Here is a 24,872-nt window from a genome sequence, read left to right as displayed (position 1 = left end):
GTTTCCGATATCTAATTAATAAAACATGACAGGGTGTGAATTATCATGTAATCATTCATGTTTATGTGCAGTGTTCAGACCATTAAATGCCTGCTTCTAAATCAAGCTATCTTATTATGTTTTCCTGAGGTCTCCTGTTTATACATTCCGGCTGCCGGTTTAGGCTTTAATCTTATCTGACGAAATCGGCAGAGAGCCTTCTCATGACTTTAAATGCGAGTTGGGGGAGGGAGCAATGGATGAAGCCCCTCAGATATCCATAAGAACAGGATCATGTCCTCCTCCTTGAAAATCCTTAGGGTCCAAATTATGGGCAAACAGTTGTTTCATGCTCTCTTGTTTCATGAGATGGCTACAACTTTCAATTTGAAATTATGAATTCTGTTTCAGTAGCATAAGAAAAAATGAACTTCAGCGCAGTTATAACACATTTCTGTTCATTTCTGATGTTGGATTCAAAGGCCATCCTGTTCTCAAAGCGGCCAACCAAAAGCCTAAGGGAAGCCTGGAAGCAGGACATGGTGCAATGGCACTCTCTCACTTCTGACCCCCCAAAACAGGTTTACAGAGGCAAACCTATTCCTTATGAATTTATCTGTTGTTGTTTAGTTGTGTCTGACTCTTCATGACCCCATGGACCAGAGCACGTCAGGCACTCCTGTCTTCCACTGCCTCCAGCAGTTTGGTCAAACTCATGCTGGTAGCTTCGAGAACACTATCCAACCATCTTGTCCTCTGTCGTCCCCTTCTCCTTGTGCCCTCCATCTTTCCCAACATCAGGGTCTTTTCCAGGGAGTCTTCTCTTCTCATGAGGTAGCCAAAGTATTGGAGCCTCAGCTTCACGATCTGTCCTTCCAGTGAGCACTCAGGGCTGATTTCCTTCAGAATGGAGAGGTTTGATCATCTTGCAGTCCATGGGACTCTCAAGAGTCTCCTCCAGCACCATAATTCAAAAACATCAATTCTTTGGTAATCAGCCTTCTTGATGGTCCAGCTCTCACTTCCATACATCACTACTGAGAAAAATTTATCTAATTACCTCTTAAAGCTGTACGGGTTGATCACCAGTCCTATATGTGAAGAAGTCCTCTCTTATGTCTGTCCTGAATCTCCCACCCCCATCGTTCAGCCTGGACACTGAGGTCCAGCTCCGAGGGTCTTCTGGTGGTTCCCTCACCAGGGAACCAGGCAGAGGGCCTTCTCGGTAGTGGCACCCACCCTGTGGAACACCCATCAGGTGTCAAGGAAATAAACAACTACCTGACTTTTATAAAACAGCCCTGTTTAGGGAAGTTTTAAATGTTTGATGTTAAATGAACTTTTCCATGATATTCTAATTTTCTGAGTTTCACCTGTATAGGATGAGTAAGATAATGTCCTCACTGGATCTCTGAGATTATGCAGAATGGGGTAGAAAGAAGGATTTTTCTAAAATGTGACAAGCCTTAGCTATATAGGGTGTTATGGTCATACAAAAATGTTATTGCAGCAAATTATATTGGGTAATCGTTTCATGGGAGAATCAGTGAAGCGTTCTTAAAATCTCATGTCCAAGTGCTGTTACTTTTCTATCTTTATTTTTTTTTTAGGTCATTGATTGCCAGATTTCAGTATTGTAGCACTAACGAAGAGGAGAGGCTCAAAGTAAGTTCAGTGCTTATTTTCCAGAAGATGTAAGATTCGCAGTCACTTTGTTCCATATGATACAAAGGCATAGAAGGGCACATTAAAATTCATGCAAGATTATAGAGTCAAGTTTTTGAATAAATTAAGTTCAACTGTGTTGCCATAAATTGCCATGCATTATTTATTTTTACACATGTTTGTCAAATTTTTATAATGAATAATTTATTCCTCACGTATCATTTGATGTAGTTCGCCTTTCATGCACTCTAAATCAATATGTACAAACCAGAAATGGTAGTGCTGGAGCAAATTTGCTGTGATAGCTATTCTCGATACTTTGTTATAGTGCTAGGTTTGCAATGAGCTGGAATGTAAATGTCTAATATCAAGGTGGTGTGTGTATGCGTTTGTGTGTGAGAGTGTCTCCCAGAACACCTATATGATGCTGCTCCTCATATTTTCTTCAACATCAAAAAACATGAAGCCCTTCGTTTAATTGTTTAGGCTGCAATCCTAACCACATTTAATCAGAAGCAAGTCCTACTGCATTTAATGAATTTACGCCCAAATAAATGGGACTAGGGTTGCAGCTTTACTTATCATCTGCAACTGGCAAGAAACCCAGCAATTTATCTCTTATCACTTTCATTTATCTCTTCCCCCTTCCCCTTTTCATAGTTCAAATCTGGATTCCTTGAGGCTGAAACCTATATATTATTTTGCTGCTCTATAAAGTGACTCACGTATTGATGTTATAACAACTGTACGTCTTATGGAACCTTCTGACATTTCTCAGATGAGAGCAGGGATAAAACTCCTGCAAATGAGTGGGTGAAGCTAAGGGTAGAATGAAGCAATCCAGTTGCATAGCTATCAGAAGAACCACGGGGCCAACACAAAGCAGACTCTAATGTACCAGAAGTAGAAAACTGGGAATTAAAAGTTAATGCTGGCAGATGACAGGATTCTTCTTTCTTTGGCGATCACTCATAGCCAAGTAAGGTTGTCTTCCATAAACACAGTTTTAACAATGAGTCCGTAAGTGACTGTGGAAGACAATTCTGGATCCACACGTCCTTCCACAGTGGGGACATACCACTTGTTATCATCTGCCTGTTCTGCCATTGAGGACTTGTGGGATCATTATTTGTCTAGCTCCTTCCCTTTCACCTTACCGCCTTGGGTGACCCTGCTGTGAGTACGAGATTCCTGATAGCTTCGCTCACAAGGGTCATAGGAACATGTAAGCTCACTCACCACAACAAGGTGAAGAGTGGGACATATAACCCACAAATTTATATTATATTATATTATATTATATTATATTATATTATATTATATTATATTATTATTAGTACTATTCAGGAGGTTCTATAGCTGAGGAAGCCAAGCCTCAACAATGAATGACTAGCTATTGTTGCTCTATTTGCAATCCTTGTTTCGCTGATTTCATTTAATATTCTAATTTTCTGAGATTGTTAGTTTGGGGTTTTCATCAGCTGTACGCTATAATATCACAATTATAACAAATAAAGGCTTGACATATTTTGCTTTGCATGTCATGAGTCTATCTCATATATTAGTTTTACCTTTTAAGTTGAATTACTGAAATAAGCGAACTTTTCCACAATATTCTAATTTTCCGAGTTTCACCTGTACATTTCCAGGAAGCTTTCTCCACCACAATTTGTGTCCTTAGGAAACCATTTTCTTCTGTCACATGTATTCAAGCAAACAATTACTCTTTCCAAGAAAAAAACCCATGTCAACCATTTAAGTGGGCTTTGGGCTTCAAGCAAACCTTCCCACATGTTAGTCTCTTTAGCAAACAGACAAGCTAAATAAACTGAAAGTCAGCACAGTCACTCTCTCTTTCTCTTATTCGGGCTCAACCTGACCTGTTTATTTCCTTTTACTAGTGACAGACAGCAGCTACAACAGAAATCACTAGCGGTTTTGAAGCTCAAAAATTTACCGTAGTTGAAGGACAAATTGAAGTAGAATACATTACTCTTCTGAAACGTTAATATTCTTCTTACTTTTACAAGTGTTTCGTTGTTCCAACTTTCCTTATTAACTGCTATTACAGTTTGTAAATCATGAAAAGTATGAAGGCATTTGGTAACTGGGGAAAAGGCATTTATCTGTTCTTGCAATTTTCTGGTAAATATCAGAATTATTATACTATTTCCCACTGCAAACTCCGAGTACTGCTGGGAAATTCACAGAGTTAAGCGCACTAACAGTAACACACACATAAATACTCAATTACACATGGGAATAAAATAAAACCGTAGTGGAGAACTTGCGACCCACAGGGCAGAACTGGACCGCCAGGGTCTCCTAATCTAGCATAACATCTCTCCTGCCAGGTCATCTCAACCACATCCCCTTAAAAGTCCCTCCAATCTAATCTACCCACATCTCATTCTTTGCCTTGGTTCCAGATACTGAAATGGCCCCAAAACATGTCCCTTGACTTCGGAGAGCTGATAGACACACCATACGTTTAAAGTACATGCCCTCACCCCAAAGGATCCTGGGAACTTTAGTTCACAGATCCCAGCACCCTTACAAGCTACAGTTCCCGAGTTGCTTCTGTTCTTCATAACTGCTTGTGTTTTGACAACATTAATTGTGTGTTTTTGGAGCACTGAACTCCACACCCCCTGGCTGCCAGAGTGAACTGAATTTTAACTGCAGGCATCCTAAACCTTGCTTCTAATCTTTTCCCCCCTGGGCACAAATACAGCTGCCAGTTAGTTCTGTCAGTTGGTTTGGGGTTTGTTTTAGGTACGATTCCTGTGTGACTTTCTGTCATGATGGGTGGGATGCAGAAGGAGGGGGAAAAATGAGTTTTGTTGGTTTTGTTGACTTTCGTAGATTCTTAAGTGTGGCGACTGGCAGGTTGATGGAAACATGATGGAAACCTGCTTATAGCTGGGACAGAAATGCTTAATGTTATTGGACATTCAAGTGGCTGAGATGAATTTTGATACATTTGCATTCCCATAGTGGAAGATGCCCTTTGGACAGCATATGAATAAACTTAAAATAATGCAGACTAAAATGGTGAGCTGGGTATACCTTGATCTAGCAATTGTCCCTTGGATAATTCAAAACCTGTATTAATTGCTATCTTGGCTGTGAGTCCAGCTGCCTGCCTTGTGGGCCTTTGTCCACCTGGCCTGGGAGGACTGGGCCCGGATTGACTCCAGCTACAAAAGCTGAGGCTGCTGAACAGATTCTTGGCCTGGGGTGTTGTTTGGGTTTTCTGTTTCTTTTTTGGGGGGGGGGTGCTGTTGTTGCTATTTGTTTTTTGTATCCTGTGATTTATGTGGAAATCGTTGCATTTGGTTATACATTTTAAAATGCTTTATTTATTGTTTATGACTACTTTTCATGTTTTAAGAAGAAAAAGAAGAGTTTGGATTTGATATCCCACCTTTCACTCCCCTTCAGGAATCTCAAAGCGGCTAACATTGTCCTTTCCCTTCCTCCCCCACAACAAATACTCTGTGAGGCGAGTGGGGCTGAGAGACTTCAAAGAAGTGTGACTGGCCCAAGATCACCCAGCAGCTGCATGTGGAGGAGCGCGGAATCGAACCCGGTTACCCAGATTACGAGACTACCGCTCTTAACCACTACACCACACTGGCTCTCCTTGTAAACCTCCTTGAGCATGGTTTGAACTGTGGAAAGGTGACATACAAATAACGTTATGTGTGTATGTGCCTGTATTTCATTATTCTTTGTATTCATTTTGCTTTTTACAACATTGTTGATTCTTTAAAATATAATGTACCAGGGGTTTTTTGCCTTTGCACTTCAGTGTAGTGTATATAACCATCTGGAACAGATTGATCTGGTTCTTTTGTGTGTCCCCATCTCTCTTTCCTTTTCCTCCTGAAAAGCTTTTTGGTCAATGTGGAAGATAATATTGTCTCCTAGTTCTTGTATCACCACCTTCTGGTGGTTGACATCCATCTGTGTCGGGACATCATGAAAGAGTAGACCTTTTGGGCTGAAGTCTAACCATTTGAAAGTTGAAGTGCCTGCTGTGGCTGTAGAGATAGATACAGGAGAGACAGTTTTGTTGCAGCTGGGGCAGATGAAGGTGTCTGGTCATGCTGATGGAGGTGTACCATGGCATTCCTTTCCTAGTCACTGGAGCAGGCATAGGCAAACTCAGCCCTCCAGATGTTTTGGGACTACAACTCCCATCATCCCTAGCTAACAGGACCAGTGGTCAGGGATGATGGGAGTAGTAGTCCCCAAAACATCTGGAGGGCTGAGTTTGCCTATGCCTGCACTGGAGGGTTCAAATGCTCTATGGAATCTGTTCAGCTGGTGGGTTTCTTAAATCTTACTAGATCAGTAGATCTTTATCTTGATCTTTATCCTTCCTGTCCCTCCTTCTGCCTGAGTGAGGAGACTGGAACCATATCACGCCAACTGCCTTGATCAACTGGGCTTGAGTGGGCCTGTTCTGTCTTTCTGATGAAGAAGCGTTTGGATTTGATATCCTGCTTTATCACTACCCAAAGGAGTCTCAAAGCGGCTAACCTTCTCTTTTCCCTTCCTCCTCCACAACAAACACTCTGTGAGGTGAGTGAGGCTGAGAGACTTCAGAGAAGTGTGACTAGCCCAAGGTCACCCAGCAGCTGCATGTGGAGGAGCAGAGACGTGAACCCGGTTCACCAGATTACGAGTCCACCGCTCTTAACCACTACACCACACTGGCTCTCTGCTGCCCTCTAGAGTAGTGGTTCACCCAAATCCCATATGTCCCAGGGTCAAATTCCTTCACCTTCTTCCCTTTATTCTAATCCACGTATTTGTTTAGGGTTGGAGTGGAAGGAGGAATAATCTTTCCTCTTTCTTATATCTAGGAAGGGCCTTTTTTCCAGGGGAAGCCTCTCTGTCCTCTTTTCTCCCATTCTCTATTTTTATTTATTTATTTGTCAATCTGGTCCCATTCCCCCCTCCAATTCACAACTCTTTAGATTTGTGAAGCAATGGTTTCTCTCTGCATTTATTGTGACTTACTTGTAAACAGATCACAGCAATTTAGAAATTGCACTAATTGTTTTGTGAGCAGGTTTTGATCATAGTTTAGCATCAATTTACGGCTGTATGCTAAATATTATCCTTTCCCTAAATGGTCCATAAAGCAATGCTTTAGACTTTTTTTGTTGTTGTTAATGGAAACATTTCTGAACTCCCCACAGGATGTTATTAAATTAGACATTTCCATTTTTAATTAAGTAATATGTATGTGTCTTAGGGCGGGGAGAGGGAGGGATGCAGTCAGCTATAGAAAAGTAATGGTTGCAAGTTGTTGCGACATTGTTTCCAGACAGCTGTAATCCCGTTACTAGACATTAATTACACATTTATTTAAGCAATTAAGCATGGAAATGGCATTATTGTCAAGGATGTGATGTATGACCTGAAAGTAATTTGGTTAATGAGGAACAAGAAGTATTTCTTAACTAGGACAGGTACTTGGTTAGTGCCATTGCTAATTACCCCCAACAAACTTCAGTCAGAGTATTCCATACTTGGTGGTGGTCTTTTTTTTTAATTAGCAAGAAAACCTAGAAGCAATAACAAGAATAAGAATACTACAATCCTAACTATACTCACTTGGAAATAGGACCCAACAGCACTTACTTCTGAGTAAACGTGGATCTGTAAATGATATTGTTTTGCTTGCAGTAAAAAAAGGTAAAGGTAAAGGACCCCTGACAGTTAAGTCCAGTCGCAGATGACTCTGGGTTTGTGGTGCTCATCTTGCTTTACAGGCCAAGGGAGCCAGCGCTTGTCTGCAGACGGTTTTTCCAGGTCATGTGGCCAGCATGACTAAGCCGCTTCTGGTGCAATGGAACACTAAAACCAGAGCAGTGCACAGAAACGCCATTTACCATCCCACCGGAGTGGTACCTATTTATCTACTTTCATTGACGTGCTTTCAAACTGCTAGGTTGGCAGGAGCTGGGACAGAGCAACAGGAGCTCACCCCATTGTGGGGATTTGAACCGCTGACCTTCTGATCAGCAAGCCCAAGAGGCTCAGTTGTTTAGACCACAGCGCCACCCACATCTCTATATTTGCTTGCAGTTATAGAGGATAAATTAGATTGGGTATGCATATAAGGGTGAATTCATATCATTTGCACTTTCTGAAACAAGATAGGAATGAAAACACAGCCCCCCATTGAAATCCAAACTTCTCTGATTTTTCCCATTGCACTGGCAACATCGTAGGTTAATCCAAGGCACAATTATTTCTAATTGAAAACGTTTTGCAAAAAATGTGAATATTAGGCAATTGAGAGAAATGAAAATTGTCTCCCTGGAGACAACAAGGCAAGCTGCTCTGCTATATGCATCTTTCTGTTGCTCTTGACTTGACACTCCAGTTTTAAGTTTATGTCTTCTCTTAAGCACACAAACACATGCACACCCCACCGAACATCAGTATTTTGTGAACAGAGATGAGGGCAAATGTAAGATAATGTAAACAGAGTTGGGCCTCACTAGGGTAAGGTTAATGTTGAGTTGCAACTTCCTTAAAGCAAAACTTCACATTTGGCTGAGCTATGCCTTACATCCCATAGGGACGTGGGTGGCACTGTGGGTTAAACCACAGAGCCTAGGACTTGCCGATCAGAAGGTCAGCGATTCGAATCCCCGCGATGGGGTGAGCTCCCGTTGTTCGGTCCCTGCTCCTGCCAACCTAGCAGTTCAAAAGCACGTCAAAGTGCAAGTAGATAAATATGTACCGCTCTGGCGGGAAGGTAAACGGCGTTTCCGTGCGCTGCTCTGGTTCGACAGAAGCGGCTTAGTCATGCTGGCCACATGACCTGGAAGCTGTACACCGGCTCCCTCGGCCAATAAAGCGAGATGAGGACCGCAACCCCAGAGTCAGCCATGACTGGACCTAATGGTCAGGGGTCCCTTTACTTTTACCTTATGCCTGACATCCCAGGCTGTTTCTATATTGTTCCACAGTTAAACTGTGCAATTCACCACCGTATTTCTGCAATGATTTGCCATTCTATCAATCTATCTATCATACACATTATTCAGCTTTTAGTGCAATTTCCTCCTAATGAACACATTTTTATATGTGGTTTTAAGTTAGAGGCACATAGTTGCAATTTCTCCTAATACATGCATTTCAGCATGTTATTTTCACCAATATATTCATTTACACACATTTTCCTGTAATGTATGCATTTTTGTAAACATTGGTTGGTTGGAGAACTGCATTTCAAAATTCAAATAAGTGCAAATTTCAAAGGATGGTTGCTTTCCAATTATCATGTTGTTTTGGAAAGTGAGAATTAGATAAGATTCCCCTCTAAATGCAAACTTGGTTGAATTTCTCCCCTGTCTCTAGGTTTCCCGCAGTTGGATGAAAGCTGTTCTCAATTGCATGGGCCAACCCAGCTCCCATTCTATGATGGGGGCATGGCTAGAGCAAATGCTTTGCACGTGAAAGAATAAAATAAAACCCAGGTTTTATCCCTGGAACATTGTCTTCCAAAAAAAGAGGAGGTGATGTAACAAGTTTTGGGAGCTGGGCTAGGTGCAGAGTAATCAAATTGGGTACAAGGCCACTTTTTGGAGCTACACAACCAGCACAAGAGCAACGAATGTGCTGCTTGGAAAAGCTGTTGCCATTTTCCTTTTTTGAACGCTTATATTAGATCTCCACACAAAAGCTCTCTTGAGGAAAGAAGTGTGGATTATATGCAACAAATGAGAAGCTGCTTCTCTAGGTCATGACCTCTTACCAGTTGGCCTGTGGCAAGGCTATCTCTGAAGCCCCGGGATTGGCTGCACCCCGAGGCAAGTTATTGAGCAAGATGAATAATTGATTTATGAAGTAGGGCAGTTTGAATTCTGTCATGTTAATGGAGGTGAGCAGCTGTACGAGTAGACAAATGTTGCATGCCCATCTGCATCTTTCCTTTATTTTCTTAAAGACCATTTGAATCTTAAATAAATTGTTTCATCACTGAAGTGAAGCCCAACTTGCATGATAAGTGCACACTCCCCTAACTTTAAATAGGCTCAGTTTTTGAGGAGATGGAGAGAGAAATCCCCCATGAATGTGGGTGTGGGAGATTATTATTATTATTTTGGAGGGGTGAGGAGAATTCATTGTGTGTTTTAAAGATTCTTCCAGCCCCTACCATCAGAAACTCTGGATACATGTGGACTGATGAGTTTCCATCTTTGAATTTATGACACCTGAAATTTGCCCAATATCACAATGCATGCCTCACCACCCACAAATGGGGGAAACACTGAACACCAAAATTTACCTTTGTTCTCCACCCCCCCCCAAATGAAATATTCTGACAGCTATGGAGCCATTCCACCATCAAGTAATTAAACAAGTAAATGGGTTGCTTGATGGATTGGGTGAGACCTATTGATCAATGGCTTATTAACAGATATTTCATTGCACAGCTTGTGTTGGAATTCTCCGAATCTGTTTGTTTCTTATTGCCATTCCTATAAACAGTTAATGAAAGTTGATTTTATTTTAATCCAATTACTTGAGGGGGGAAAGATGCTCAACAACATTCTGCTATACTTGTCTGTATTTGTTTTGCAAGTTTCTGTTATCTTTTATTCATCTACCAGAATTCTTCTCTCTATTTTCATTTGCTTGCATTATTTCAATGAGTTAGTTGCATGCCTCTCCTTTTGGGGTGTAATGAAAATATAATATACAGCCATCATGCGTAAGTGTGGGTTGTCACACATCACTGGTGATTTAACTGTTTCTTTTTGCTAATGTTTTCACATTTTGGTTATTGAAAGTGCACGCAAAAAGTTATAAATACAAATATATTCCAGGTATTCACAATTCTCAGTTTATGTCTGTTATTTTCATCGTATCTACTCTGAGTAAAATACTTAGTTGGATACAATCCAGAAGGTGAAATTCTTTATACAATAACCTGTAGTAAGTCCCATTGAGCTCCGTTTAATTCAAAATGTATAGGATTGCATCATTAATAATATACTGCCAAATCAGTAGCTATCACACCACAATAAAATGGATATTAGCTTCTACTACAGTGGTACCTCTGGTTAAGAACTTAATTCATTCCAGAGGTCCATTCTTAACCAGAAAATGTTCTTAACCTGAGGTACCACTTTAGCTAATGGGGCCTCCTGCTGCCACCACACAATTTCTGTTCTCATCCTGAGGTAAAGTTCTCAACCCGAGGTACTACTTCCAGGTTAACGGAGTCTCTAACCTGAAGTGTCTGTAACCCGAGGTGTCTGAAACCCGAGGTACCACTGTGTTGTTGTTGTTTAGTCATTTAGTCATGTCCGACTCTTCGTGACCCCATGGACCAGAGCATGCCAGGCACTCTTGTCTTCCACTGCCTCCCGCAGTTTGGTCAAACTCATGCTAGTAGCTTCGAGAACACTGTCCAACCATCTCGTCCTCTGTCGTCCCCTTCTCCTTGTGCTCTCCATCTTTCCCAACATCAGGGTATTTTCCAGGGAGTCTTCTCTTCTCATGAGGTGGCCAAAGTATTGGAGCCTCAGCTTCACGATCTGTCCTTCCAGTGAGCACTCAGGGCTGATTTCCTTAAGAATAGAGAGGTTTGATCTTCTTGCAGTCCATGGGACTCTCAAGAGTCTCCTCCAGCACCATAACACCACTGTATATAGAAACTCTATTGCCATTAAGGTTTAATAAACTCTTTTCTACTCATGGCAAAAACTTCCATTGATTGGGAATGCTGTTGTTAGTAGAAATGATTTCCCCAGGCATTATGTGACCCACGAGAAGAGCAAATAACCGGACTGTACAATGGTGATGGGAGAAAATCAGACCAAATATTTATTGACAGCAGCAAGCAAAGTAAGCGTTGGAATGACATTGGAGCCAGGATCAGTTCATGATTCCATAACCCCACATTGGTGGAATGGGTCTGCTGGCTTTGGACCACCCCAGACCTGTTCCATGGGAGTCGGTCAGTGCTGAAACTTGCTTTGGTAGAAGCCAAGCATGCAAGGTCTTCTTGGGTGACCAGGGAGCAGATTCAAACCAGGCACATACCCCAACCCAAGCTTGGGGGGTGCTGTGTCAGTCCTCCCCTCAGGCTCCTTATGGGGGGGGGGGCTGTAATACGTTGGTCCTGCCCAATGCCATTCCTCCTTTCGCCAAACAAAGGAAGGGTGATTGTGGAGCTCTTGAGGTGAACTGATTCTGAGCTCCAGGGGAAGCAGCCTTCTTTAAGATTTCCCCTCATTTTGCAAGGGCTCATGGAGCAGCTTCTCCCCATGAGCCCATTGCACAGACAAGAATTTGCTGCAATCTATGGGCCCCAGGGGAGCTGAGGTAGCGGATGGCGCTGTGATCTAAACTGCAGAGCCTAGGGCTTGCCGATCAGAAGGTCGGCGGTTCGAATCCCCACAATAGGGTGAGCTCCCGTTGCTCGGTCCCTGCTCCTGCCAACCTAGCAGTTTGAAAGCATGTCAAATGCAAGTAGATAAATAGGTACCTCTCCGGTAGGAAGGTAAACGACGTTTCCGTGCACGGCTCCGGTTTGGCAAAAGCGGCTTAGTCATGCTGGCCACATGATCCGGAAGCTGTACACCGGCTCCCTCGGTCAATAAAGGAAGATGAGCGCCACAACCCCAGAGTCATCCGTGACTGGACCTAACGGTCAGGGGTCCCTTTACCTTTATGGGTCCCAGTGCTTCCGGGAGAAGGTGCCCTGTGCTTATTGGCACAGAACGAGGTTTACGTGAAGCAGTCAGATTAAGTATAACTTTAGCAATTGGAGTTAACAACACTGAACTCAAATGGGAAATTTAGGCACCCTTTGATTCTAGCTAGGGGACGTGGGTGGTGCTGTGATCTAAACCACTGAGCCTCTTGGGCTTGCCGATCAGAAGGTCGGCGGTTCAGATCCCCACTTCAGGGTGAGCTCCTGTTGCTTGGTCCCAGCTCTTGCCAACCTAGCAGTTTGAAAGCATGCCCAAAAGTGCAAGTAGATAAATAGGTACCTCTCTGGCAGGAAGGTAAATGGCATTTCCATGCGCTGCTCTGGTTTCGGTGTTCCGTTGCACCAGAAGCGGCTTAGTCATGCTGGCCACATGACCCGGAAAAACCGTCTGCAGACAAATGCCGGCTCCCTCAGCCTGTAAAGCGAGATGAGCGCCACAACCCCAAAGTCATATGCAACTGGACTTAACTGTCAGGGGTCCTTTAACTTTACCTTTTTAGACTCTAGCTGAATGGCAGATGCAAAAGAACATTTTGCATCATTTTGAAAACTGCAACTGCTATCAAAGTTTCAGATTCCAGAATCAAAATTAGCCGCCAACATTCAAAACATGTTTTGAATGCTTATATTTGAATGATGAATATAATCTATACAGACTTGCTAATTTGTACTTTAATATATTGACTGCAAATGCCTGCCAGCTGTTGGATACTGTTCAGTATTAGATTCTATTGCAGCATCTTATTATGTTCAGTGCTAATGTTGAGTATACAAATAGCTTCCAAATTTCAGAGAACAAGAAAGAGGGAGATTCCAGTCTTGGGCACAACTTTTCTTCAGCTTCTAAAATTAAAATTTAATTCATCTGAGATCAGTGAAGCCCCTTCCTCTCTTCACTACCCTTCACCTTTGCGGTGGGAAGGTAAACAGCATTTTCGTGAGCTCTGGTTTCCGTCACGGTGTTCCGTTGCACCAGAAGTGGTTTAGTCATGCTGACCACATGACCCGGAAAGCTGTCTGCGGACAAACGCCGGCTCCTACAGCCTGAAAGCGAGACCCCATAGTCACTCTTAACTGGACTCTTATCCAAGGGTCCTTTACCTTTTACATTTAGTCCCTGCAAACTATGGCAAATGTATGCTAGTTTTGGCCCAATGTAATCAGCTGGCCCTGTTTGAGTTTGCACATTTTTAATGAAATGCACCACATGCCATATATTTGGGAATTTGCCTCATTTCATTCACGTTTTCACAAACTTTGAAAAGTGCCTCTTTTTATCCACATTCACAGTAAGCATTCTCAGGTTGCAACATTTTTCCTCTATTGATGGCTACTAGCTCAACTATGCTCTGTCTCCACAATTGGAGACTTCTGAATACCAGTTTCTGGAAACCACAGAAGGGGGAAAGATTCTTGTACTCATGTTCTGCTCCCTAGTTTCCCACAGGCAACCAGAGGTAGTTTTAAGGAGATGACACAAATCACTGGCTTAAAGCTGACCAAAAGCCCAGAGGTAGCATTATTATCAATTTACAATGGGGTGGAAGGTTCACATGCTATGAAGAACTTGCTCACAAATTTATTGACAGCTCCACAAGTTATTATAGCTAGGAAGTAGAAGGGGCAAGCAGAATCTAAAATGGAAGAATGGTATAAAGATGTGTGGGATATAGCTATTAATGATAAATTAACATGTGCCATTAAGGTAAGACAGGGAATATGCAGGAGAAATGATTTTGAGGCAATATGGAGGGCATTTGTAGAGTTTGTACTGTTAAAACAGAAAGGGGTCAAATCATCACGAGAGGTTTTGAAATTTTGGGAGGTTGGATAGCCTCAGTGTTGGGATGCATATTTTTATTATTTATTTATGGTTATCTCTCTCTCTCTCTCTCTCTCTCTCTCTCTCTCTCTCTCTTTCTCTCTCACTCTCTCTCTCTCTCACTCTCTCTCTATGTCTGTGTGTGTAGATATATATACTAAGAAGCTCAAGATCTTCAATTAGCGGGTGGGATATAAATAATCCTAAATAAACGAACGGACAAATGAATGAATACAAGGCATTAGGTTAAAAAGAAAGGGAAAAGGCTTTTAGTACCCTGCACACGTCTCCATAACTACCATGTTTACTAGTTGCATGTCAAAGCCCCAAGCCACCCCCATGAGAATAAAGACACAAGGACACAGAATTTTAGGTTACTGTTAATGGGCAAAATTTTGGCCACAACTTTATTGGTTACAGAATGTGAGCGGTATTGGCTTAGGCATTAGCATCCACAGACTATATCTGACTCCTGCCTGCCTTGCAGGGAGTCTGGTAAAGGTAAACCACCAGCAGGGGGAGCCCCACTGATGTGGATCAATTCGAGCATCCCCTGGGTTCCCGCTGGGGTCATGGCATGGCTCTAGCCCCTCCCCAGGCTTCGGATAAATGAATGAACAAACTAATGAATACAAGGCATTAGTTTAAAAAGAAAGGGGAAAGCCTTTTAGTACCCTGCACACATTTCCATAAGTACCATGTTTACTAGTTAGTGCAACCTGAGAAAGGGATAAGGAGCATGTCATGGAACTCAACTCAAATGTGACAAAACCAGCCATTGGTGTGCACAGGATAACCCCTGCTTATTCTGCCATGTAGAAGAAGAAGAAGAAGAGTTTGGATTTGATATCCCGCCTTTCACTCCCCTTCAGGAGTCTCAAAGCGGCTAACATTCTCCTTTCCCTTCCTCCCCCACAACAAACACTCTGTGAGGTGAGTGGGGCTGAGAGACTTCACAGAAGTGTGACTGGCCCAAGGTCACCCAGCAGCTGCACGTGGAGGAGCGGAGACACGAACCCGGTTTCCCAGATTACGTGACTACCGCTCTTAACCACTACACCACACTGGCTCTCAATTGACCAACAGTGAGGATGGTAAGCTCCAAAGGAGATACTGTTGTATTGTGTTCAGGTCTGGCTTCTGGGCTTCCCAAGCAAAGCTATCCTTACATTCATCAAGATAACAAAGCACATCCCATTAGCTAAACAATAATAGGTTGTCCTGTAAAACAAACTACATCTCTCTCTTTTCTCTGCTTTTAGTTGTAGGCTTGCTTCCCAAGTTCCAAAATTTTGTAGCTAAGGTCACCAGTGACATGTCATATATTTCTTGTGGCCAATGCATACCTTCCTAGCAATCCGTCTTGGGCTGCGGAAAGTGTTTTGGCTGCTCCACCTATGGCCTCATAACTTGGTGTTCCTTTGCCCCTGGTGAGGCCTGTTTATTAGCAGTGGATACTTCAGCCATGCTTGTCATTATTAATCATCATATCTTGTTAGACAAACTGAGCTTTCATTAGGGACTCACCTCTCTCTGTCTTGCTTAACTTGAGCAGCCCTTATCTGATTGATCATTCTCTACATGTGATATGAGCTCCTCTTAGAATCCCTTTTATCATTCTTCCTTCGTGCCTCACTCTCAGGCTCTCCGTACACGATTTCATTAGCACTCATTACAACATGTTATGGTCTCCAATTGCATTACCATGCAGACAGCACACTGCTGTGCTGAGGTCTTCCCTGACTTTCTGATTCCACTTTGACACGCTGAGAGCATTTCTCTGAGAAATATAATGAGTGTTATTATTTTAATCTGACTTTTTTTTTCCACAACAGACCTCTCTGTTGGCAGCAAGTGACATGGCTTGTGTTTGACACCTACTAACTCTGTAAAAATGTCACTTGTAATGTTAAACTGCTAACATGGCTTTTCTCTCTCACTTGAGGTAGAAGACTGAACAGTTTGAAGAAGCAAAATACTCCCCCCTCCATTTTTACTGATAGGAAAACAGCATGTCTATCCCCACTCAAAGTGAGATTTTTTTTTAAAAAAAAACAAGAAAATCTCCCAGAGACAGCTCAGTAAATCAAAACTCAACCAGCAGGTACATAGGATGAGGTATTATGTTATTTGCATATTTTCCCCATTTCCCTGAGGTAATCTGTGCAAAACACCGACAGTGTGATGTAACTTTTGCATCAAGCCCTGTCATTCACAAAAGTCAAGTTAATGCTCTTCTCGGTTGCAGTTATTACCTTGCAAGGAATCCATTTTGGTTTTAAAACTTCACAGACGTTTCCTGAGGTAAATATGGCATAGTGCATAATATGCTTCACTTTCACAGGACACCTGGGTCCAAATAGCAAAGATCTCTTGGCACATTCTTTTTATGTGTATTCCAATAGGTTTACTTTTTAAGTGTGCACCTAAAAATGTGGCCTAAACACAGGTATCCTAGGGAGAAAGCCCCAGTGAACATATTGGAGTTTGCCATCAAGTAAGCATGCATATGACACACTGTACAATTCCCAAAAGCTGAGCTAGATTTTCTGAGAAGACATTTTTCTGAAACCTTTTCTGAGATTGTTCTCTCTCCCCTCATCCTTTTATATTTACATAAATTTGTTTTCAGATTAAAATTTTACAGTCACATATCCAACTTACAACATAAAAACAAGATTCCAGGGAATCTCTTGGACTTCCTTACTCCCCTTTGTGGGTCAATTGTTAATCATTTTCTCCTGCATCTTTTATGATAATCCAAAACTTTAATAGTTCCATTGTATCCAAAATTCACCATTAAACTACAAGTGTTATTCCAATCCTACTAACGATTTTAGCTGTTTAAAATGGTTTTTAAGATAAATTATAAATCCCCCCATTCTTTATTAAAAAAATTGTCTTCCTGATTTTTGGTTCTTCCGGTCATTTTAGCCATTTTGGCATAATCCACCGACTTGATTTGCCACTCTCCTCTGGTCGGGACTTTTTCTTCTTTCTATTATCCTTTCCCATGAAAGAAGGTCACTATGCACATTCCCTCCCTGCAAAACATTCTCCAGTTTTTAAATTTTAATTTTAGCTATTGTGAAAGTCACCATTTCCCCTTGCTATGTTCAATAATGGTGATAGGTCTGGAACGTTGTGAAGGATTATAGAAGCTGGGCTGTCAATGCATCAACAACCTCTCTTCCTGCCCCCAACAAAAACACAAAGTAATTTTGTGAGGCTATTCACACACAACCTTAAGTGTTATCCAGGTGCAATTCTCAGAGAACCCACTTTGAAAATCTGTTACCTAGCTACTAACACAAAACAGTGGTAGCACAGCCATTCTCCTCTACCAACTCACCTAGATGGCATTGCATTAAGGAAGAGGCAAGGACACCCTTTTTTAGAGAGAGAAAGATAAATCACACAAGTGCTTCTACCTTACTTTTGGTTGTCCCTGTTTTACTTCAGAACCGACTGAAGAAAGTCAGCAATTTGAGTTTTCTTTTAAAGGGAAATGATAGATCTGCTGGTGAAGATTCATGATGAAACATTAAATATTCACATCTTTCTTTCTTTCTTTCTTTCTTTCTTTCTTTCTTTCTTTCTTTCTTTCATCAGTTTCTCTAAACACTATATTAAACATGACCTAACTATGGTTTCTTTCTCCCAAGAGATGTCTGCAGGCTAGGAAATCACAAGAAGCATCATGCAAAGATTTGCTTCCAATAAAGATTCAAAACAGAATTGTTTGTACTGGCAGTAGGGGAATTCTATCAAAGAGCAAAGCTAATGAACTGGTGTGTGCAAAAGAGTTAGGTGAATCCCAAATCATGAAGCAAAGTGGGGCCACTTCAGACACGTTTGGGGCTTGTCTTATCCAATGCAGGATCTCTCTGAAGTGTCCCAACCTCTTGCTTTGGAGTTTCTCAAAGATTTGGATTCCCCTCCCCCTTTCTGTTCAGATATTGTTTCTACAAAAAAATTTAAACATTTCTCTCCAAGCTTGTTACATACTTATAAACACCAGGCTGGGAAGAAAATGGAAAGAAGGGGAAGAAAGACAATGACAATGAATGACAATGAATGTGAATGACAATGTCTAGCTTCCAAAAAGAGACAGTGTGTTCATTTTTCCATAACAATGAATGGGGAAGCAACAGAGTCTCTCCCCCTCCCCCAGTTGTGATTTTCATGCAGTCAGTCAGTCTTTGAAATGCTTTGGACTTAGTCTTGCTCTTTTCTCAAGTGGTGAAGCAGGTTCTGAACTGAATTTTTTAGGTGGAGCACATTCCACCTAATAATGCACACGATTCACTTCCATTTCTGAACCCCCTTCTATGTAATTGCAGGGAGGAATGTAAAATAATAATAATAATAATAATAATAATAATAATAATAATAATAATAATAATAATAATTTATACCCCACCCATCTGGCTGAGTTTCATCAGCCACTCTGAACTAGGCACTGTTGAACTAGGTTTCTTTTTTAAAAAAACACAACCACATAATTAGTGTACCATTTAATTTTTTTAAAAAAAATACTAAGTGGTTCACATAAAATATAAAACATGCATTAGGATGATCAATAAAAGTAAGAAGTTGGGTTGCTGTACCTTTCCGGTAAAAGTGACATGATGTCAGTTGGTTAGAATGCCTATTTCCTTGCCACTTCAGTTCACATCACAGACTGTCATTTATAGGCTGTAGCAAATCCTAATGCTTGACTTTATTCCCCAGCTACACCTCACTGGGCAGATGCAAATTATGAAGCTTCCTGAGATCACCAACATTTTTTTCAAAAGTCGAAGGAGATTGGAAGTACCCACCCCATGACAAAACACATATTCCTTGTTAAGGAAAAGACAGGGAAGTCTTTGCTGGATGCATGCCTCAGCTTGTAATTCAGACCTTTCAGTCCAATTCAAACCACTGATTTCATTTGTCTTCACGAGCCACATTTATCACGAATACCATGATTGCTTGTTGACTAACCTCCATTAGGTAAAGAGATATTAATGCCATCCTGATTCAACTGTGGCTTTTCTTTAGAATGTTATCTGTGTTTCTGCTTTTGCTGAGAATAATTCACAGCTGTTCACAACAGAACTTAAAGACAGCCCTCATTTTTCACTGAACATGAAGAGGCTCAACCCATTGGGCTGTTCCAAAACTGGTTTAAAAGACCACAGTGCTACTGTAGTTCTCTTCCGTTGTCTACCTTAGGGGTAAAGTTAATGTTATGTACTGAGCTTGGATCCTAGAACAATAGGCAGGTAGAATCTTAGAATACAGCAACCTGATTGGTTTGCAGGAGCAGCCCAATCAAGCTCCAGGAGGAAGTGAATCAGCAACCTGATTGGCCTGCAGGAACAGTCCAATCAGGCTCCAGGAGGAAGTGAATCAGCAACCTGATTGGCCTGCAGGGACAGTCCAATCAGGCTCCAGGAGGGGAATTGAATCAGCCAATCACACAGGACCCATTGTGTAAATAATGTATAGATAGCCAGAGGTTTTGGAGAAAAGCACTCACTGTTTACCATGAGCTGAAATAAAGAGCATGAAATCAACACTCAGCTCCAAGTATATTTCACTTAACATCTTAGGGATTAAGCACTCCAGCTTCTTCCCAGTTGCTGGTACAGACTTTTGTCCACAAAGTTGCAGAGAACCACCTGAAGTAGTCCTTAATCCTAAAATCCTATTTTGTGAAGCTATTCACCCGTAATGAAATCAGTGGTTTTTCCCCCATCACTTTTTTATGGTGTGGTGATGATGTGTGTGTGCATGGGCATGGATCTCCTGCTACTCTTACCTAAAAATCATTAACAAGAAGTGGGTGTTGTGATACATATTCTTGCTTTTAACAATTTTGGAACAGTAACTTCTCCTGGCTTCTTCCAGCTTCTCATTCTACCCACTTCTTGGAATGCTTTCCCCCCCTTCCTTTTGGCAAAACACTACATCAGGATAAGCTCCAGGGGGCTTTTTGAAAAGGGTAGTCAACCAGGAGACTGCCTGTGGGGCACTGGAGAGCTCAAGATATTACAAATATTATTATTATTTTAAATAAAATTCTCAGCTCATCTCCTTTATTATTAATATTAATAAATCCCCTGGAGCTTCTCAGTGGCCAAATTCTGTGTGATTGCCATAAAACTTAGGGAACAAGCTGTGCTAACATTAATGATTAAGGCCTTAGACAACAATTTTAGGTTATATTTTAGTGACTAAGGTTTTAACCTTTATATTTTTAACGTTGCCATATTTGTATTGTCCCTGTTGTACCTAATTGTATATTCAAATTTATCCCCATCATGTTTTATGATTTCTCTGATATTGTATGTGAGCTGGAATTGGTCTGGGACCGAAATGATAAATAAATTCATTCATTCATTCAGCCTAAGTCAATAGTCTTCAACAAAATGAACAATAACACCTGCAGCAGCATATACAATAAAACTTTGGCTTAAAGCTTAAAGCTTCTTGAAAACCTGAACTGATGGACATGAAACTTTAAACATATTATGATTGGGTTTAATAGCAGTATTCTCCAATGATATTATAAAATTGTAGCAACATATCTGCTGGGAGGGAGGTGCATGTGTGTGTGTGTGTGTGTGTGTGTGTGTGTGTACACACACACACACACACACACACACACACACACACACACACATCATATATATGATAAGCATGTCAGCCAACTCTGCAAAGTAGAGCTGCCAGTAGAAATTCAGCATGCCACTTTGTGACAAGAAAAGTTGTTCCGGCTCTTCAAGCGACTGCAAGTCTCCTACTGATCTGTCATAACTCAGAAGATGAACTAGGAATATTCAAAATGGTTATGCCTTCAGGTCTCCCAGATTGAAAAAAAAAAAAAGCCATCGCTTTATTTCCCAACTTGTTGAGTATTTTGTCAATGGTGCACTGTCTTCTGATATTTAGCTTTCTTTTTGTGCTCCCATTAACTGGCTGATCCAGTTTCTAGGGAATCCTGGCTCCTCTATTGCTGATGAAGATTTATTGTGGTATACTAATGTTTTCCCTGTGGTTCGGAAAGGCTCGTGCAAGTATTCTGTGTTTTGCCTTGCAGCACAGAACATATTGATTTGAACCAGGGGGCAACCCATCCACATAGTAAGAAAGCTATATTTTTATTTCAATCAGAGCCTTCAAGATTTTCATCAGGTTCAAATAAATATGATGGAAGGATCAGTGAGCAGGTGACTTGTAAAACCAGAGAGGAATATGGACAAGGCTTAAGTGCCAATGATTAGAACGTCTCTTTTGTATGCCTTCTTCAATATCATACCTCAGTATCGTGCAGGTAAAGAAAGAAAGAAAGCAGGAGAGGAATGTTGAAAAATATTTCAGATCTTGGTGTACCATCCAAGATTGCCTCTTGCCCACCCCCAGCAGAATCGCTGCTCATCTAAAAGTTGCACATCAGAACATCTACAGTAATTTCTCCAGCTACTCAGCTGAGCCACCTCTTTCTACCCTGTCTGCATCGTGCCTCCACACCTTTCTCTTTTTTAAAAAAATAATTTTTATTAACCGGCCAATCAAATCAAATCAAATCACATCACATCACATAAATTCCAAATTACAAAGCTGAAATTTTTTGTTGGGGGTACCCATATTTCAAGTTCCGAAGGGGATTCCAATCATCTTCTTACTGCTGCGTTAATATTCACAAATCTGTCCAAATAATGTTCATATTTCTATCCAGTCCTATCTTGCTGTTCCCACGTCTCATCTTATTCATATATTTTTCTTTTTTCTTTGTGATCTCTTCTGATAACCTCCTTAAGCAAGTGAACAGCAGTTATAATCCTGTGTGATTTTTTCCGTTCATCCAATCACCATATCGAGATGGTTTCCATATATCATCACTTCCATAAATAAAAGCACTCTTTCCATCATTGTTGTTGTTGTTTAGTGGTTTAGTCGTGTCCGACTCTTCGTGACCCCATGGACCAGAGCACGCCAGGCACTTCTGTCTTCCACTGTCTCCCACAGTTTGGTCAGACTCATGTTTGTAGCTTCGAGAACACTGTCTAACCATCTCGTCCTCTGTCGTCCCCTTCTCCTTGTGCCCTCAATCTTTCCCAACATCAGGGTCTTTTCCAGGGAGTCTTCTTTTCTCATGAGGTGGCCAAAGTATTGGAGCCTCAGCTTCACGATCTGTCCTTCCAGTGAGCACTCAGGGCTAATTTCCTTAAGAATGGATGCGTTTGATCTTCTTGCAGTCCATGGGACTCTCAAGAGTCTCCTCCAGCACCATAATTCAAAAGCATCAATTCTTCGGCGATCAGCCTTCTTTATGGTCCAGCTCTCACTTCCATACATCACTACTGGGAAAACCATGGCTTTTAGAAGAAGAAGAAGAAGAAGAGTTTGGATTTGATATCCCGCCTTTCACTCCCCTTCAGGAGTCTCAAAGCGGCTAACATTCTCCTTTCCCTTCCTCCCCCACAACAAACACTCTGTGAGGTGAGTGGGGCTGAGAGACTTCACAGAAGTGTGACTGGCCCAAGGTCACCCAGCAGCTGCATGTGGAGGAGCGGAGACACGAACCCGGTTTCCCAGATTACGTGACTACCGCTCTTAACCACTACACCACACTGGCTCTACGGACCTTTGTTGGCAAGGTGATGTCTCTGCTTTTTAAGATGCTGTCTAGGTTTGACATCGCCTTTCTCCCAAGTAGCAGGCGTCTTTTAATTTCGTGACTGCTGTCACCATCTGTAGTGATCATGGAGCCCAAGAAAGTAAAGTCTCTCACTGCCTCTGGTCCCATCACCTCCTGGCAAATAGAAGGGGAAGAAATGGAGGCAGTGAGAGACTTTACTTCCATCATTAATCTTCACAAATCTGTTGCCTTCTTTTAGTCCTCTGAAGAGGCTCGCCCGCAATATGAAAGCAGATCCATTCCTCCTCCCAGACATAAGTCTTTCGACAGAACTTGCCAAAATGGCGACGCTGTCTTTTACTGCGTCATCCCAAAGCTCTTATACTTTCCACGATCTCCTTAAAACATGCTTTTGTTTAGAAAATTACCTCCACACAGTCTTAAATCATCATCTTAGGTCATTTAAGCGGCATTTCTGACTTGTGGGGGGGGGATTCTTGGTTAATCACCTAGAGAAAAGAAAGGAAAGTCCCCCCCATCCAGTCCCGTTGCCGACATACCGAGCCTTGGTGTGTCTTCTCATGATATATTCCTGTTTATCCGACCCATCTTCTTTCTCAGAGATCTCTTCAATTAGCAGTCTTTACTCCCCATTCTTCCTTGAAATATGTGCATTAGCTTCCTCCTAATTGTTTCTTTTGAAGTTGCTGCAGCTAGAGGCGTGAATCAGAGACAGCGTCCAGGAGAGCCGAGGTCCACACAAGGGCTTTCTGCCTAGTGCCCCCACCCCCTCGAATTTGGGGGTGGTATAGGGCACAGCAGGCAAGGGCAGTCCCCCCCCACTCGCTTGGGGGGCCGGGAGGCTGCTTACTCCCATCACAGCCTCTTAATTACCTCGTGTGGGTCGGAGAGATGTTATTCTCGGCCATCTTCCAATGTGCCCCTAGTGGCACCCCCCCGCCTCCACACCTTTCTCTATTGTTTCCAGGCATTATTGGTGTCCTAGTTTTAGTTGCCATTTTTTCTTATACTAAGAAATTTGTAAAAAGGTAAAAGAAAGGTAAAGGATGCCAGGACTATTAAGTCCAGGCAAAGGCAATTATGGGGTTGCAGTGCTCATCTCGCCTTCAGACCAAGGGAACTGGCGTTTGTCCACAGACAGCTTTCTGGGTCATGTGGCCAACATGACTAAACTGCTTCTGGCACAACAGAACACCGTGACAGAAACCAGAGCACACAGAAACACTGTTTACCTTCCCATCACAGCGGTACCTATTTATCTACTCCCGCTGGTGTGCTTTTGAACTGCTAGGTTGGCAGGAGCTGGGACAGAGCAACCAGAGCTTACTCCATCATGGGGATTCAAACCACCGGCCTTCCGATCGCAAGCCCAAGAGGCTCAGTGGTTTAGACCACAGCGCCACCTGCTCGGTTCTCTTACCTGTGGCAACATCCCCCCTCCACATTGTGCATGTACAATGAATCAAGAAACATAGTGGCTGGGGAATTGTCAAGAGCTAGACTGCCACTTACATATAATCAAAGTCTAGGAAATGCATGACAAACAAAAATTGCGTAATATTAGGATTATCATATCCTAATACATATATAGAGAGGCAAATTTAGAAATAATTTATATAGAAAAAAAACACATCTTCACAAAGTATGGAAGAATGAGATCACCTGTGTGCCTGTTTAGTCTGTGGGCTGTTGTAGTAATTGTTGTTGTTGTTATAATTTTAACTAATAATTTATTTATACCACACCCATCTGGCTGGGTTTCCCCAGACACTGGGTGGCTCCAAACAGAATATTAAACTCACGATAAAACATCAAACATTAAAAACTTCCCTAAACAGGGTTGCCTTCCTTGACATCTGACGGGAGGGCATTCCACAGGGCGGGCGCCACTACTGAGAAGGCCCTCTATTTAGGTGCTAACCATTGATGAGCAGCTTCAAGGTTCCTGGTTTCCCTTCTTACGATATCTTTAAACTGGATGTGGACTAGAGAGCTAT

The 24,872-nt window shown here is 41.9% G+C and overlaps 2 long non-coding RNA genes across 2 annotated transcripts in view; one reads left to right on the top strand and one right to left on the bottom strand.

Moving 5' to 3' along the window:
- LOC310686469 overlaps positions 1-24,872 on the bottom strand; it is a 410,525-nt gene that overhangs the window by 169,357 nt on the left and 216,296 nt on the right. The window lies entirely within an intron of this gene.
- On the top strand, positions 1,344-19,240 carry LOC310686467. The gene is made up of 2 exons (XR_014515948.1): positions 1,344-1,644; positions 18,957-19,240. It is a non-coding gene; the product is annotated as an uncharacterized lncRNA (long non-coding RNA).

The sequence above is a fragment of the Podarcis liolepis genome (genome assembly GCF_965112155.1).
Source record: "Podarcis liolepis genome assembly, chromosome: 9".
In the NCBI taxonomy this organism is placed as follows: Eukaryota; Metazoa; Chordata; class Lepidosauria; order Squamata; family Lacertidae; genus Podarcis; species Podarcis liolepis.
Note: the sequence above shows the minus strand (reverse complement) of the source record. Positions and strands in the feature narration are given on the sequence as shown.